Here is a 17,618-nt window from a genome sequence, read left to right on the forward strand (position 1 = left end):
GAAAGTGTTAGTGTCAGCTCAGTGTATTGTATATGAATGATGCGTTATATAAGGCTTCATACAGCTTCATATAGCACTAAACGCATGAGATGTCACTTGCAAGTGTACCTTGATCAGTTAAATAAATGTAGAAATATACTGCTTTCGGGTTAATACTTTCACAAAAGACAAAATTATTATAGATAAATACAGTTAAAAAGAGCAAAAAATAGATATTGGTAATTACAGACGGAAATGTTTAAAACATAAATACGATAAAACCAGGAGCCCTAATTATATATAGGATAGGACATGAGAAATGTCCCATCAAACTTTGAGCGGAATGAATGAATGATATGGATTTATCCAGCGCACTGACCTCTTGGGCAGTGTTATGCAGTGCTTGAAATGGAAAAATTAAAGTGCCGGTACTCTATATCAGAGTACCTGCTTGTTTCTAAGAAGTGCCGGTACTCTCCAATTGAAAGTATTAAGTTTTTCTTGAGATGTGCCGGTACTCTCCCTCTCAAAAGAAAAAAGTGCCGGTACTCAGTACCGGACAGTACCGGCCCATTTAAAGCACTGGTGTTATGACCTTTTCACCACAATGGCGATACTATGGAGTTGAATCAGAAAGTCATTTGTAAACCCATGATCAACAGAAGTCCGCAAATTGCTTCATTAATGGGGGCAAACTCATTTTTGCAAATTATAAATTTGCAACCCAACATTGATTTACCCACATATCATATTACAACTATGTGGTTTAAAATTATGTGGGAATAATTCAGCTCCAGGGACAAGGAGTGGGTGTTCCACGGTGGGAATTCCATGGACATTTTGTGATCACCCACAAATTCCCGAGTTTGCATCTGCTCAAAAAACAAGGCCCAGACTCATCCTGAATTTGATGGGAGATTTACTTCTGTGAAAGGCAGCAGTAAATAAAAACCCTGCAGTGTTGGTAAAGGGGAGTGTAAAGAAATGGCTCCCTGTTGCAGTTACCCCCCACTTTTTGCCTGATACTGATGCTGACTTGACTGAGAAGTGTGCTGGGACCCTGCTAACCAGGCCCCAGCACCAGTGTTCCTTCACCTAAAATGTACCATTGTATCCACAATTGGCACACCCTGGCATTCAGATAAGTCCCTTGTAACTGGTACTTCTAGTACCAAGGGCCCTGATGCCAGGGAAGGTCTCTAAGGGCTGTAGCATGTATTATGCCACCCTAGAGACCCCTCACTCAGCACAGACACACTGCTTACAAGCCTGTGTGTGCTGGTGAGAACAAAATGAGTAAGTCGACATGGCACTCCCCTCAGGGTGCCATGCCAGCCTCTCACTGCCTATGCAGTATAGGTAAGACACCCCTCTAGCAGGCCTTACAGCCCTAAGGCAGGGTGCACTATACCATAGGTGAGGGTACCAGTGCATGAGCACTGTGCCCCTACAGTGTCTAAGCAAAACCTTAGACATTGTAAGTGCAGGGTAGCCATAAGAGTATATGGTCTGGGAGTCTGTTTTACACGAACTCCACAGCACCATAATGGCTACACTGAAAACTGGGAAGTTTGGTATCAAACTTCTCAGCACAATAAATGCACACTGATGCCAGTGTACATTTTATTGTAAAATACACCACAGAGGGCACCTTAGAGGTGCCCCCTGAAACTTAACCGACTGTCTGTGTAGGCTGACTAGTTCCAGCAGCCTGCCACACCAGAGACATGTTGCTGGCCCCATGGGGAGAGTGCCTTTGTCACTCTGAGGCCAGTAACAAAGCCTGCACTGGGTGGAGATGCTAACACCTCCCCCAGGCAGGAGCTGTGACACCTGGCGGTGAGCCTCAAAGGCTCACCCCTTTGTCACAGCCCAGCAGGGCACTCCAGCTTAGTGGAGTTGCCCGCCCCCTCCGGCCACGGCCCCCACTTTTGGCGGCAAGGCTGGAGGGAACAAAGAAAGCAACAAGGAGGAGTCACTGGCCAGTCAGGACAGCCCCTAAGGTGTCCTGAGCTGAGGTGACTCTGACTTTTAGAAATCCTCCATCTTGCAGATGGAGGATTCCCCCAATAGGGTTAGGATTGTGACCCCCTCCCCTTGGGAGGAGGCACAAAGAGGGTGTACCCACCCTCAGGGCTAGTAGCCATTGGCTACTAACCCCCCAGACCTAAACACGCCCTTAAATTTAGTATTTAAGGGCTACCCTGAACCCTAGAAAATTAGATTCCTGCAACTACAAGAAGAAGGACTGCCTAGCTGAAAAACCCCTGCAGAGGAAGACCAGAAGACGACAACTGCCTTGGCTCCAGAAACTCACCGGCCTGTCTCCTGCCTTCCAAAGATCCTGCTCCAGCGACGCCTTCCAAAGGGACCAGCGACCTCGACATCCTCTGAGGACTGCCCCTGCTTCGAAAAGACAAGAAACTCCCGAGGACAGCGGACCTGCTCCAAGAAAAGCTGCAACTTTGTTTCCAGCAGCTTTAAAGAACCCTGCAAGCTCCCCGCAAGAAGCGTGAGACTTGCAACACTGCACCCGGCGACCCCGACTCGGCTGGTGGCGATCCAACACCTCAGGAGGGACCCCAGGACTACTCTGATACTGTGAGTACCAAAACCTGTCCCCCCTGAGCCCCCACAGCGCCGCCTGCAGAGGGAATCCCGAGGCTTCCCCTGACCGCGACTCTCTGAAACCTAAGTCCCGACACCTGGGAGAGACCCTGCACCCGCAGCCCCCAGGACCTGAAGGACCGGACTTTCACTGGAGGAGTGACCCCCAGGAGTCCCTCTCCCTTGCCCAAGTGGAGGTTTCCCCGAGGAATCCCCCCCTTGCCTGCCTGCAGCGCTGAAGAGATCCCGAGATCTCTCATAGACTAACATTGCGAACCCGACGCTTGTTTCTACACTGCACCCGGCCGCCCCCGCGCCGCTGAGGGTGAAATTTCTGTGTGGACTTGTGTCCCCCCCGGTGCCCTACAAAACCCCCCTGGTCTGCCCTCCGAAGACGCGGGTACTTACCTGCAAGCAGACCGGAACCGGGGCACCCCCTTCTCTCCATTCTAGCCTATGTGTTTTGGGCACCACTTTGGACTCTGCACCTGACCGGCCCTGAGCTGCTGGTGTGGTGACTTTGGGGTTGCTCTGAACCCCCAACGGTGGGCTACCTTGGACCAAGAACTGAACCCTGTAAGTGTCTTACTTACCTGGTAAAACTAACAAATACTTACCTCCCCTAGGAACTGTGAAAATTGCACTAAGTGTCCACTTTTAAAACAGCTATTTGTCAATAACTTGAAAAGTATACATGCAATTTTGATGATTTGAAGTTCCTAAAGTACTTACCTGCAATACCTTTCGAATGAGATATTACATGTAGAATTTGAACCTGTGGTTCTTAAAATAAACTAAGAAAAGATATTTTTCTATACAAAAACCAATTGGCTGGATTTGTCTCTGAGTGTGTGTACCTCATTTATTGTCTATGTGTATGTGCAACAAATGCTTAACACTACTCCTTGGATAAGCCTACTGCTCGACCACACTACCACAAAATAGAGCATTAGTATTATCTATTTTTACCACTATTTTACCTCTAAGGGGAACCCTTGGACTCTGTGCATGCTATTCCTTACTTTGAAATAGCACATACAGAGCCAACTTCCTACATTGGTGGATCAGCGGTGGGGTACAAGACTTTGCATTTGCTGGACTACTCAGCCAATACCTGATCACACGACAAATTCCAAAATTGTCATTAGAAATTGATTTTTGCAATTTGAAAAGTTTTCTAAATTCTTAAAAGACCTGCTAGGGCCTTGTGTTAGATCCTGTTTAGCATTTCTTTTAGAGTTTAAAAGTTTGTAAAAGTTTGAATTAGATTCTAGAACCAGTTGTAGATTCTTAAAAAGTATTCCAACTTTTAGAAGCAAAATGTCTAGCACAGATGTGACTGTGGTGGAACTCGACACCACACCTTACCTCCATCTTAAGATGAGGGAGCTAAGGTCACTCTGTAAAATAAAGAAAATAACAATGGGCCCCAAACCTACCAAAATACAGCTCCAGGAGCTTTTGGCAGAGTTTGAAAAGGCCAACCCCTCTGAGGGTGGCAACTCAGAGGAAGAGGATAGTGACTTGGAGGACAATTCCCCCCTACCAGTCCTATCTAGGGAGAACAGGGTCCCTCAAACCCTGACTCCAAAAATAATAGTCAGAGATGCTGGTTCCCTCACAGGAGAGACCAACACCTCTGAAATCACTGAGGATAGCCCCAGTGAAGAGGACATCCAGTTAGCCAGGATGGCCAAAAGATTGGCTTTGGAAAAGCAGCTCCTAGCCATAGAAAGGGAAAGAAAAGAGATGGGCCTAGGTCCCATCAATGGTGGCAGCAACTTAAATAGGGTCAGAGATTCTCCTGACATCCTAAAAATCCCCAAAGGGATTGTAACAAAATATGAAGATGGTGATGACATCACCAAATGGTTCACAGCTTTTGAGAGGGCTTGTGTAACCAGAAAAGTAAACAGATCTCACTGGGGTGCTCTCCTTTGGGAAATGTTCACTGGAAAGTGTAGGGATAGACTCCTCACACTCTCTGGAAAAGATGCAGAATCTTATGACCTCATGAAGGGTACCCTGATTGAGGGCTTTGGATTCTCCACTGAGGAGTATAGAATTAGATTCAGGGGGGCTCAAAAATCCTCGAGCCAGACCTGGGTTGACTTTGTAGACTACTCAGTAAAAACACTAGATGGTTGGTTAACTGGAAATGAAGTGTGTGACTATGTTGGGCTTTATAATTTGTTTATGAAAGAACACATTTTAAGTAACTGCTTCAATGAAAAGTTGCATCAGTATCTAGTAGACCTAGGTCCAATTTCTCCCCAAGAATTGGGAAAGAAGGCAGACCACTGGGTCAAGACTAGGGTAACCAAAACTTCCACTGGGGGTGACCAAAAGAAAGGGGTTACAAAGACTCCCCAGGAGAAAGTGGGTGACACTAGAAACAAAGAAAAAGAGTCCTCTGTAGGCCCCCAAAAACCAGAACAGGTGGGTGGGCCCCAAGACACAACCCAAAACAAAGGTGGGTACCAGGGTAAGAACTGGGATGCCACTAAGGCATGGTGCCACAACTGTAAACAGTCTGGGCACCACACCAAGGACACTTCTTGTCCCAAAAACAAACCCCAGAACAAAATTACAGGGGTAACCAGTGTAGCCATGGGAGATGACTCCTCAGATGAGGAGGTCTTCATAGCTTTCAACTGGAAAATGGGCCCAACAGGTGAGTTGGAGATTCCAGAGGGAAGTAGACACTTCCACCACCTACAGGTGAATGGAATCCCAGCCACTGCCCTGAGAGACACTTGTGCCAGTCACACTATTGTGCATGACAGGCTGGTGCTCTCAAACCAGTACATCCCAGGTGAGATGGCCAGAGTAAGAGTTAGCCCAGACAGGGTCACTAATAGGCCTGTGGCTCTTGTGCCCATAGAAGTGGGTGGAACTTTTAGCTGGAGAAGGGTGGTAGTCAGTACAGACCTCCCCCTTGATTGTCTCCTTGGAAATGACTACCCAGAGGTTAGTCAGAGCCTAAGAGAAGAACTGGTCCAGGGCCAGTCCTCTCCCAAGGATTCTGGAGTGCCTGCCTCTGCAGTAAATGCAAGTAGGCCCCAGAGGAAAAAGAAAAGGAAACAGAGTAGGAAAGGTGGACAACCTTTAGCCAAGGTTCCAGCAAGCCAAGGAGATTCTGCTCCAGTAGGGGAGAACTCCAAAAATGGCTCTGATAAAGTCCAACCTGACCCACAAGAAGTCCTGGCTAGTCAGGCAACTGTTAAGCCTGAGTGGGTGGCTCCTCAGCTAACAGAAGAAAAAGTGGAAGAAGGGTGTTTACTACGAGATGTGGTAACCCCCCACTCTAATACAGCAGACAGGCACCCTGAACCCAAAGAAGCCTGTAACTTAGCCCCTTCCCTTGTAGGTGAAGAGCTAAAGGTGTGGTTCTGGGCACTGACAGCTGTCAGTGGCCTCTGCTGGGTGTTAGCCTTTATGGCTGCACTATCCTTGGCATGGTGGTCTGACCCCATGCCAAATAACAAGTTAGGCCCCCTGACCCTGTTGGTCATGGTGGGGTTACTCCAGCTCTGGGTAACCTCTTTGGGTAAGCTAGGGGTGACCCTGGCTAAGATAAGATTAGCAGAGGTGGATACCTCTGACCTCAAAATAGAGAGAATGGGTGAAGACATAAAAAGCACAGACCAGAGGCAGTTCAGACTAGGTCCTATCACTGTGGAAGTGGGTCAGTTCCCCAGAGGGAATGACCTGAACAGGAGGATGTAAGGCAGAGTAGGCCCTGCAACAAATCAGCCATTTCCTCTACTCTTCCTCGCCTGACAGACTAGGAAGACTCTTCCAGCGTTGGCTGAGTCTCCTGGCCTGTGGGCTGGGGGGGGCTTGTGTAAAGAAATGGCTCCCTGTTGCAGTTACCCCCCACTTTTTGCCTGATACTGATGCTGACTTGACTGAGAAGTGTGCTGGGACCCTGCTAACCAGGCCCCAGCACCAGTGTTCCTTCACCTAAAATGTACCATTGTATCCACAATTGGCACACCCTGGCATTCAGATAAGTCCCTTGTAACTGGTACTTCTAGTACCAAGGGCCCTGATGCCAGGGAAGGTCTCTAAGGGCTGTAGCATGTATTATGCCACCCTAGAGACCCCTCACTCAGCACAGACACACTGCTTACAAGCCTGTGTGTGCTGGTGAGAACAAAATGAGTAAGTCGACATGGCACTCCCCTCAGGGTGCCATGCCAGCCTCTCACTGCCTATGCAGTATAGGTAAGACACCCCTCTAGCAGGCCTTACAGCCCTAAGGCAGGGTGCACTATACCATAGGTGAGGGTACCAGTGCATGAGCACTGTGCCCCTACAGTGTCTAAGCAAAACCTTAGACATTGTAAGTGCAGGGTAGCCATAAGAGTATATGGTCTGGGAGTCTGTTTTACACGAACTCCACAGCACCATAATGGCTACACTGAAAACTGGGAAGTTTGGTATCAAACTTCTCAGCACAATAAATGCACACTGATGCCAGTGTACATTTTATTGTAAAATACACCACAGAGGGCACCTTAGAGGTGCCCCCTGAAACTTAACCGACTGTCTGTGTAGGCTGACTAGTTCCAGCAGCCTGCCACACCAGAGACATGTTGCTGGCCCCATGGGGAGAGTGCCTTTGTCACTCTGAGGCCAGTAACAAAGCCTGCACTGGGTGGAGATGCTAACACCTCCCCCAGGCAGGAGCTGTGACACCTGGCGGTGAGCCTCAAAGGCTCACCCCTTTGTCACAGCCCAGCAGGGCACTCCAGCTTAGTGGAGTTGCCCGCCCCCTCCGGCCACGGCCCCCACTTTTGGCGGCAAGGCTGGAGGGAACAAAGAAAGCAACAAGGAGGAGTCACTGGCCAGTCAGGACAGCCCCTAAGGTGTCCTGAGCTGAGGTGACTCTGACTTTTAGAAATCCTCCATCTTGCAGATGGAGGATTCCCCCAATAGGGTTAGGATTGTGACCCCCTCCCCTTGGGAGGAGGCACAAAGAGGGTGTACCCACCCTCAGGGCTAGTAGCCATTGGCTACTAACCCCCCAGACCTAAACACGCCCTTAAATTTAGTATTTAAGGGCTACCCTGAACCCTAGAAAATTAGATTCCTGCAACTACAAGAAGAAGGACTGCCTAGCTGAAAAACCCCTGCAGAGGAAGACCAGAAGACGACAACTGCCTTGGCTCCAGAAACTCACCGGCCTGTCTCCTGCCTTCCAAAGATCCTGCTCCAGCGACGCCTTCCAAAGGGACCAGCGACCTCGACATCCTCTGAGGACTGCCCCTGCTTCGAAAAGACAAGAAACTCCCGAGGACAGCGGACCTGCTCCAAGAAAAGCTGCAACTTTGTTTCCAGCAGCTTTAAAGAACCCTGCAAGCTCCCCGCAAGAAGCGTGAGACTTGCAACACTGCACCCGGCGACCCCGACTCGGCTGGTGGCGATCCAACACCTCAGGAGGGACCCCAGGACTACTCTGATACTGTGAGTACCAAAACCTGTCCCCCCTGAGCCCCCACAGCGCCGCCTGCAGAGGGAATCCCGAGGCTTCCCCTGACCGCGACTCTCTGAAACCTAAGTCCCGACACCTGGGAGAGACCCTGCACCCGCAGCCCCCAGGACCTGAAGGACCGGACTTTCACTGGAGGAGTGACCCCCAGGAGTCCCTCTCCCTTGCCCAAGTGGAGGTTTCCCCGAGGAATCCCCCCCTTGCCTGCCTGCAGCGCTGAAGAGATCCCGAGATCTCTCATAGACTAACATTGCGAACCCGACGCTTGTTTCTACACTGCACCCGGCCGCCCCCGCGCCGCTGAGGGTGAAATTTCTGTGTGGACTTGTGTCCCCCCCGGTGCCCTACAAAACCCCCCTGGTCTGCCCTCCGAAGACGCGGGTACTTACCTGCAAGCAGACCGGAACCGGGGCACCCCCTTCTCTCCATTCTAGCCTATGTGTTTTGGGCACCACTTTGGACTCTGCACCTGACCGGCCCTGAGCTGCTGGTGTGGTGACTTTGGGGTTGCTCTGAACCCCCAACGGTGGGCTACCTTGGACCAAGAACTGAACCCTGTAAGTGTCTTACTTACCTGGTAAAACTAACAAATACTTACCTCCCCTAGGAACTGTGAAAATTGCACTAAGTGTCCACTTTTAAAACAGCTATTTGTCAATAACTTGAAAAGTATACATGCAATTTTGATGATTTGAAGTTCCTAAAGTACTTACCTGCAATACCTTTCGAATGAGATATTACATGTAGAATTTGAACCTGTGGTTCTTAAAATAAACTAAGAAAAGATATTTTTCTATACAAAAACCTATTGGCTGGATTTGTCTCTGAGTGTGTGTACCTCATTTATTGTCTATGTGTATGTGCAACAAATGCTTAACACTACTCCTTGGATAAGCCTACTGCTCGACCACACTACCACAAAATAGAGCATTAGTATTATCTATTTTTACCACTATTTTACCTCTAAGGGGAACCCTTGGACTCTGTGCATGCTATTCCTTACTTTGAAATAGCACATACAGAGCCAACTTCCTACAGGGAGTAAACACCAACAACTATTGTATGGTATATTAGAGGAGCTTTCTCCATCAGGAATTATTTTCTGTGGAAATTATAAAAAATAAAGTCATCATTTCCAGATGCAGTTTTGGGGTGCATTTACACATATACCACATACATATATAGTATATGTGCCAGCTCCATGTTGTCATTACTCCCCGAAAACTAAAACGGACAGCTTCTTACGAGTACTCCTGGAATTTTTGGGGGAGAATTCAAAAGATGTGTAACTCTGCACCAAACAAAAATGCAAACCCACCCATGCACTTTCACCCCATCTTGGTGGCCAGAGTCCAGAGTGCCTGGTGTGCATGCGCACAGGGCAGAGCAATGCTGAACTTTGCTAAGCACTGAGTAGCTGTTGTTCCATGCACGCTGTAATTACAAAGCAAAGCTGTTAAGGAATTCAGATGTTCACTGGTATTTTACAACCAATTAAAACCCTGAATCCGCACCATTAGGTTTTTAATGCCCTTTATGTGCTGTCTGGCATTATGGGGTCCGCTTTATCACATTTTATGCTGAGTGGCTTCAGACTAAGGGTAGTTTGCAGCCATAATGGGGTTACTGACCCCAGTTTTATGAAAGCTGCTTTTTTAGGGCATTTGCTGATATTGTGTGGCTTCTGCGCTCGCGCTAATGTTCCTGGGTAAATGCACCATTTGCTTTCAACCTCTTTACTGCACATTGCAGAGAGATGGGAGGAAGAGAGAAAGAAAGCCGAGGGGATGTGGGCTAAGGACCACAGCTACTGACTTTATTTATTACGCAAGGCGACTCAAGGACAACACAAAGGATTCAGTAATATTTGCAAAAGCCACGCATCCATGTTTTCCTTGCCTTGCGTGGCAAGGCAACTGATCACGCTGCGCTACGTTACATTTCAACTTGGTAGGCATTCCATGGGTGGGACATAGGTATTCCCATGCATCCGTCCATGGATTTTGGTGCATTCCCAGATTTACAAAGACTTTTAAACCAGGGGCAGCTGCTGTGGGGCAAAGTGGCGGGTGGGGGTGCACAAAACAAAAAGACAACAAAAATAGAAATTAAAAAAAAAAAATTACCTGACGCCCGCCGCATCGCTGCTCTTCTGGCTCCACTCACTGCAGACACAGGCTCTCAGCCTGCCCTGCGTCCGTTTCTAACGCTGGATTGTCCTGAGCGCCCTGGCAGGCAGACTGGGAGCCTGTGCGTGCTGTCTCCAATCCGGCAATATAGCTTGGGTTGGAGAGAGCTCAGTGAGCATGTGCGTTTGGCCGTCCTGAGACTGACGGCCAAACCTACATGCGTACTGTGGGGAGTGCACATCAATCCCCCTCCATGGCTGTCATTACCCATGGCCCTGCTCCCTAGAAAAAATAAAACGATAATAAATATAGTTTATTTCCATCAAAAAGATAAAACATCCTTGAGGGAGCCATAAAAGAGGAGAAATGTTGTATCTATTCTTACATTTCACACACTGCATGTGTGCTACAAAGTACATGGAGGGTCCAAGACCAGGGTATTGTGCTGAGGGGGGGCCTTGGAGCTCAGGGCCCTATGCACTGCGGGGCCTTTGTTACACCACTAATTTCTATTGGAGCCATAGATGAAATATTGGCTCAGGCTCGCTTCTGGCTCGGCTCAGCCGCCATGTTTTCTGGCCTGCCGATGCCTTGTGCTATTTAACGTAAGTGGTCAGGGTCCAAAAAGATTTGCCAGGAAGCAAGGCAAGAAGAGACCCTGACACCAATACAAGGAGGTTGGAGCGGTGCCATCTTAAGGCTTTTTGGGTCCCCAGGCAAGACATATTTTAGGGTCTCCTGTTTGGAACAACGTTTTAATTTTCAAGCTTCAGGATGCCACACAATGGAACACGTAAAATCAGCTGAAAAGTAAAGAGGCAGCAGAAGGACAGAGAAATAAAGATAGTGATACAGCAAGAGAGTTAAAGTCAGAAGAGTGCTGGGGGTAAAGATAGAGATGAGATCGAGAGACCGGTGAGGTAGAGAGAGACATATGGTAGAAGGTGAGGTATGGAGAGGCATAAGGTAAAGGGGGAAAGATGAGATAGCCAGAAAGAATGGCACAAAGGTGGGGAGCGAAACAGAAGTAGAGACAAAGGTAAAGTTATAGAGTGAGGTAGAGAGTGAGGTCGAGAGATCTAGTGCTAGGGAGAAAGAAAAGTATAAAGAGGCCTGGTGTATGCAGAAGGATGTGATACAGAAAGAGAGAAGGCAGAAATGAAGAAGTGAGAGAAATACAGAGAGATGCAAGATACAATGAGAAGTGAGGAGGAGAAAGACATGTCAGCCAGTGAGAGAGGTAACAGACAAGAAGTTAGAGAGAGGGGTGAAAGGTACAAAGTGAGGTGGGATATGGAAAGAACCTAAGTTGAGAGAGAGTATTAGCACTAAAGAGAGAGGGGTGAGGTAGAAGAGGTAAAGTGAAGAATGTAGAAGGACATGAGAATACAGACAGATGAGGAAGAGGGGGTAGAGAGAGTTGACATAGGTTGTTGGAGTAGATGAAGAAGTTCCATAGAGAGAAAGTCAGTAGTGAGTGATTGGTGAGGTGGAAAGGTGAGAGAGGAAAGAGAATGACATGAAGTAGAGAAGGGTGAAGGAGAAAGAGAGAGGAGATGTAGAGAGCGCGGCGGTAGGACAATGTTGAAATAGATGATTTTATGGGGCTTTACCTACCTAAGGGTTGTGAAAACTGAAACACGTATGTTATACTGCTTTACATAGTAGTGCAGTGAACACAACAAGGGGACAAAGGCATCAGGACATTGGCTGCAGAAGGATAATTCTACCAGGTGATTCTTCAAACCAGCCATCTTAAGGTACTCTCCAGTGGGAGTAACAAACTTGGCAACGAGAACAGATGCTTGGTGCACGAAGCCTCCCAGGAGCAATGAACTGCACTGGCCTCCAGCATCTTCACAGAGTACCCCAGATCATCCTGCATATTGAGCTGCAAACTGGATAGTGGTGCAGCACATTATCAAATGAGCAGTACTTTTATTTGTATTTTAATGACCTCATATTATGGAAACAGCCTACAGCATAAATCCTAATGGTATTTAATTTTCTGATATGGCACCTCAAAATCTCCTCAACCAACAACATAAGGAGACTCAAAGTCTATCTCAAATGTATCCAATCCTGGATGTCACCAAACCATGGGGAACGGGGTCAAGACGGATTTGCATATGGCTGGGTCCAAACTGGGGTGGCATGGTGAGCAAAAGAACGATGGATTAAACCCAGATCTGTGACTGGGGGTGAGTGTTTGAAAAGTTTCAACACTCCGTCCATCATCCTTTTGTGTTGCTAAAGTTGCCCTCAGTGGGAAGGGTATGCCCAGATGTGGGTCTCTTGCTCACTGTGCCACTGGATTCAAGCTAGCCTAGCTGATGAAGGGTGATACCCTGAAACCGGTCCCAGGATGCTTGTTTGCGGTCCAGGGAGGACCTGGCCTGGCAGTTCGGGCTGGACTGTTCCCATGGGGAACAGGGTCAAGACTGATTTGCATATGGCTGGGTCCAAACTGGGGTGGCATGGTGAGCAAAAGAACGATGGATTAAACCCAGATCTGTGACTGGGGGTGAGTGTATAAAAAGTTTCAACACTCCGCCCCATAAAGACCGAATTCCCACATTTTTGTAATAATGCCAATCATTCTCTGATTCAGTCATGCCTCTCTGAGTTAAACTAAGGGGTTTCAAATCACAAATGAAACAACAGGCCAAATCCCTTGGATTGACTTTCGACTCGAACCGGTCACTTAAAGAACACATTGCCAAGAAGAACAAAAAGCCTGGTTTCAACTCTCTATCCTGAAAAAGTGAAACATTTTCTACCAGGAGTTTTCAGAATAACAGCCAAAACCCCAGAACCTCTCCCACCTAGAGGGAAGCAACATCTTCCCTAGCATCACAGAGACCCCCCTTGCTCCCCTGAAAGGCATCCTTCACGCAGCAGCATGGCTCAGCAGGGGCTGAAGAAATGCGACGAGTGTCCCCCTCGCATTATTGAATCTTCACTGGTTCCTCCTGCAAGCCAGAATCTTCTTCAAGATCAGCTGCATAACTTACAAGGCCCTGTACACCAAGACCTCTCTTTACTTAGCTAACAAACTGAGAATATCTGGGGGCCAATGTCAGACCAAAAACTGCTGCATGGCCAAATTAGGCACAAAACACAGAAGAAAACAAGTCTTCTTAGGGCATGCACCGCGTATCTGAAACAACATCCCTTCTGACATCAGTATTTAATATTAGGGCATTTCTCCTGATAGAAGATTTTTTTTTTTTTTACATAATCCAGCTAACAATGGGCACTGATTGCAAGTAGAATCTTTAGCTTTTGTTTAGCTTTCATTAATACATTGTTGATGAAACGTTAGACAGTGGTCATGGCTAGTAGATTTATGTGATTCTGTGGCAGCTGCATTTACCACATAATTATGGATATACTGAATTTGTGACTTAATTTTCCACGTAATTTGCAGATTTCATAAAAAATATTTCTAGCTAAAATACATGAATGTAATACTGCCAGAGAATGTGCAGTATAGTTTGTGCTTTTGCCAGATAATTTGATTACTTTGCGGCATAAGCCTGCCCTCCATGCCGCATAATTATAGTAGCCCTAACAATGGTAAAGCTCTGCAGATTGGTTTGGGGAGTCTTAGGGAGACTTTAGGAGTTTGGGGGACGGAAACATCCGTCCGGCAAACTCCCAACAAGGAGACTGCCACGGTGCTGGCGGTCTCCCCATCGGCCCCATTACAACGTTCCCATTGGGCTGACCGGTAGAAACCAAGTTTACTAGGTTTCACAGCTGATCCACAGCGGTCTATTCTGCTTCTAGAAAGACCTTGTGGCTTGTTCATTAAGGGCAACATAGACTCAAGGCGCTAGCAAAGAGGTAGAGCTGGTGTCCCACAAGCGCCCACTACACAGAGATAGAAGGGTCATTCTGTAATAAACCCTTCCCTGGGGGGCTGTGTGGTGCAGAGGCTAAGTTAAGCTGCCGACTTTGGGGCCACGTGGTGCCATTTCTAGCCCCAACCTTCCCATTTCATTGTGGGATCTTGGGCAAGTCATTATATCTGCCTGAGCCTCAATCGATATATTTTACCAAAAGTGTCAGTGTTCTAAAGCAGACACAAATTATTCAAGTATGAAAAGTTTTATAATTAACTGGGCATTTACTGCTGGAGGATCTATAGCTGCCAAGTTTCCCAGGCCCATGCGTGATGTGCTGCTCCAGTCCAGATTTTTAGCTTTGAATTCTGGGACTTGTGGTCTTTTTAGGATGGAACTAACAAGACTACAAGTCCCAGAATTCAAAGACAAATGGAGCAGCACATTGCGCATGGACCTGGTAAACATGGCAGGGCTGTGGATACAGTGACTACCTCACTCCATGTCATTTTGGACTCAGTTTTCAGTCCTGGGTTCTGTATATCAACCTAATGCATTCTGGGTGTTGTATGCTTGCTTTGGTTCCATTTAACCAGTGACACTGACACATATGATAATAATGAAAAGTGAGACCTTCTGGAACAGCGTCCGTGGTGAGGCGTTTTCTCTACCGGTGGAGCACATTTGTGCTGGGGAATGCTGCACGTAGTTAAACTTTTGGCGTCAGTCTTTGTTACACTTTTACATACTACAGAACAGAGTTGGACAAACTGATTACAACAAATCTCTCTCTCTCTGTTGTATTTTAGCACATGTTCCTGTTTGCATTGGCACCTTTGTGCTACCACCACGGCCTTCTGGCCGCTAGGTGGACTCGCCTCTGAGCTCAAGGCTTCATGAAGTTAGTCACAGCGGCAGACACAACCAGACAGTGAAATCATGGACTGTGATGCACAAAAATAAATAGCTGTGTGATATATGCATGTAAGTGAAATATACTCGTAGTTTATGTGCACTTCTTGCGTATAAAAGCTGTTACAGATTTATAGAGCGCTTTCTGCCCCTGGCCAGGCGTTAAAGCACTTAGCTAACGATAACACACTACTCCCTGGAGCCCAGACTTCGTTTGTAGTGTTGCGGTTAGTTGTATATAATGTAACATTGTCAGAGCAGGTATACCGATTAGTTGCTTGCAGTTTCTAGTCCAGAAGAAAGTTAGCTGTTACTTGTTACTGCTGCAGATGCTGTGCTTGTGTACTGATTTGCGGTCCTGAGTGTGTCTCTGTGGTTCACGGGCCTGGAGGGAATGTGTACTATTCTGCTGTCTGGTTGTCCCAGCACGCTGTTATTGGGCGGCAGTAGTGTTGTTAGAGATCACAGGTATATGTGTTTTGGGCCCTGTTTATCCAAGCTGGCTAGTGAGTTGGTGGAAAGAGCTCAACAGGATTTCAATGCTGTTCTGGGAGGGAAAAGTTTAAATACCCAGGGTTATGTTGAAAGATTGGCAAAAAATACCACGTAAATGTAGTTGTTAACTACAAATGAGTACTGTTCTCGATAAGTGAACATCTAGGCATGTACTTCCAGGGTAAGCTGTGTCATTTGTGTAAAGAGCAACATGACAACACGTTGTGTAAGAGTGCCCTACTACTACGTATGAACTCTACCTATGTATATAACAGTGGCAGCTGGCTCGTATTTACAATGGGGGGGAGGGGGTACAATAATAATTTTAAAAAAATTTAAAAGCGCTTACCTTTGGACAATCTCTTCTCTCGTCGTCTCTGATGGCTCCAAAGCGCGACGGGACCCATGAAACTGCACTAGCCAGTCCTGGCGTTGCTTTCATGCTGGTAACCAGCATGAAAGAAGCGTCAGGATTGGTGGGAGCGGCCTCTCTCACTGCTCACAGGAGCACTGGAGGCCTGTGCTTACTCTACAGCTGGGTTAGAGAAGTTTAAAGTGCGCATGTCAGGCTGGCTGTCGCAAGACGGCCGGCCAAAGGGACATGCGCACTTTAAACAAGTACACAGCTCCCTGCTGCCACTCAGAAGCAATTGCCCCGCACTGTCCTCTCACTCCATTCAGGTCGGGGTTCTCAAAAATAAAATGGTAAGAAAGAAAGTTTATTAACATTTTATTTTTCCATTCTGGGAGCATTTTTTTTAGCCGGGCAACGCTCCTCCGCTCGCACGGAGGGGCTGCCCCTGGTATATAGACATGTACATTCACAGTGCTTAATTTGTGTCAAAAAAATGAGTGAATGTGCCGAAAGCTCTGCTCAGAGACTTGAGCAGATGCTAATAAATGGCGATGAGGTCAATACCAGGCTGTGTAGTTTCAAATTCGCCACGTGCCTCTTTAATCCACTGCCCCTCTATCGTACTCGTGCTCGTCCTGCTTTCTCCCTTTGTAACAGTTTTTCCATCTTTCTTGTGTTTCTTCTTTCTCGTTTGTGTGTTTTTTCCTCTATTGCTTTCGATCAATATTTGATGAGAAAAAGTAAGTGCCGGTCCCAAAAAGTGAGTGCCGATCGGGCCCACCAGCAACCACCGGCTCAAATTAAGCACTGCATTTGTACATTATGAATGAGTCAGCAGAAAATATACATGTATTGTAGAAACAACCCATAACGGTGCATACACATAAACACAACTTTTGCACTGTAGGTTCACAGACCTAATTAATTCTTCCAGTGTTTTTATTGTCTGTCAGGTAGCATAAGGTAATTCCATGCTTTATAAGCCGAGGCAGAACCTATTGTCAGTCAGATACTTTGACAGCTGTTATTAACTTTTGGGACATCACTAAAGTTGACAATCACTTTTTTGCCATCATAATGATATCAATGTGTGCATGGCGGCATTTCCCAACTTCCGTCATGTGATTCGTGATTGCCCCACAAACCCCTTTTCGCCCTATTCATTGCTTGTCATGAGACAAGCGAAGGGAGTCAGGTGTGTGAAAGGGGCGCAAGGGGGTGAGATGATTTAATTAACATTAAAATTGTCTGAGTATGAGTCAGGAAGGGGATGTGTTCCACCTCAGGGTTCGGAGTGGCACCGTAGACAACATTACATCAACCTAGTAGTCAGTGTTGTCTCGTGGGATTCCTTGGTTGGGGTTGGCGATCATTAATGCAGCAGATGTAGTGGCCCTGGGGCATGAGTGCCCACTTCACCCCTACTAATCAACCCGAGGGCACCGGGGTCTACCTTCCTCGACTGAATTCTGGCCTATAAAGGAACTGGTGCATTGATGTAAAACTTTAGTTTTGTTGTACTTATCTATTTACATTCTACGCTTGAGGTCGCTGCAAATTAAATAAAGCTGGCGCAAATACAGGAGCGGAAGGGACCCTAATATTGTCTATTTTCAAGAGCGACCACTCCACCAAGATGGCAGCATGCCTTTAGTTTTTTCCAATTTCTGCTTAATTTAGGTATACTTTTATTATGTCTGGTGGACTGGTTGATTTCCAGAGAACTTCTCTTTGATAATCAGTGTCCCCGTTGTTGGGCCATTCCATATATGTCGCATCCTTGTTGAGGTAAGTCA

The 17,618-nt window shown here is 47.1% G+C and overlaps 1 protein-coding gene across 1 annotated transcript in view; it reads right to left on the reverse strand.

The window, feature by feature from the left end:
- GFRA4 (GDNF family receptor alpha 4) overlaps nt 1-17,618 on the reverse strand; it is a 532,351-nt gene that overhangs the window by 356,381 nt on the left and 158,352 nt on the right. The gene's annotated exons all lie outside the window — the stretch shown is intronic.

The sequence above is a fragment of the Pleurodeles waltl genome, chromosome 1_2 (genome assembly GCF_031143425.1).
Source record: "Pleurodeles waltl isolate 20211129_DDA chromosome 1_2, aPleWal1.hap1.20221129, whole genome shotgun sequence".
Classification (NCBI taxonomy): domain Eukaryota; kingdom Metazoa; phylum Chordata; class Amphibia; order Caudata; family Salamandridae; genus Pleurodeles; species Pleurodeles waltl.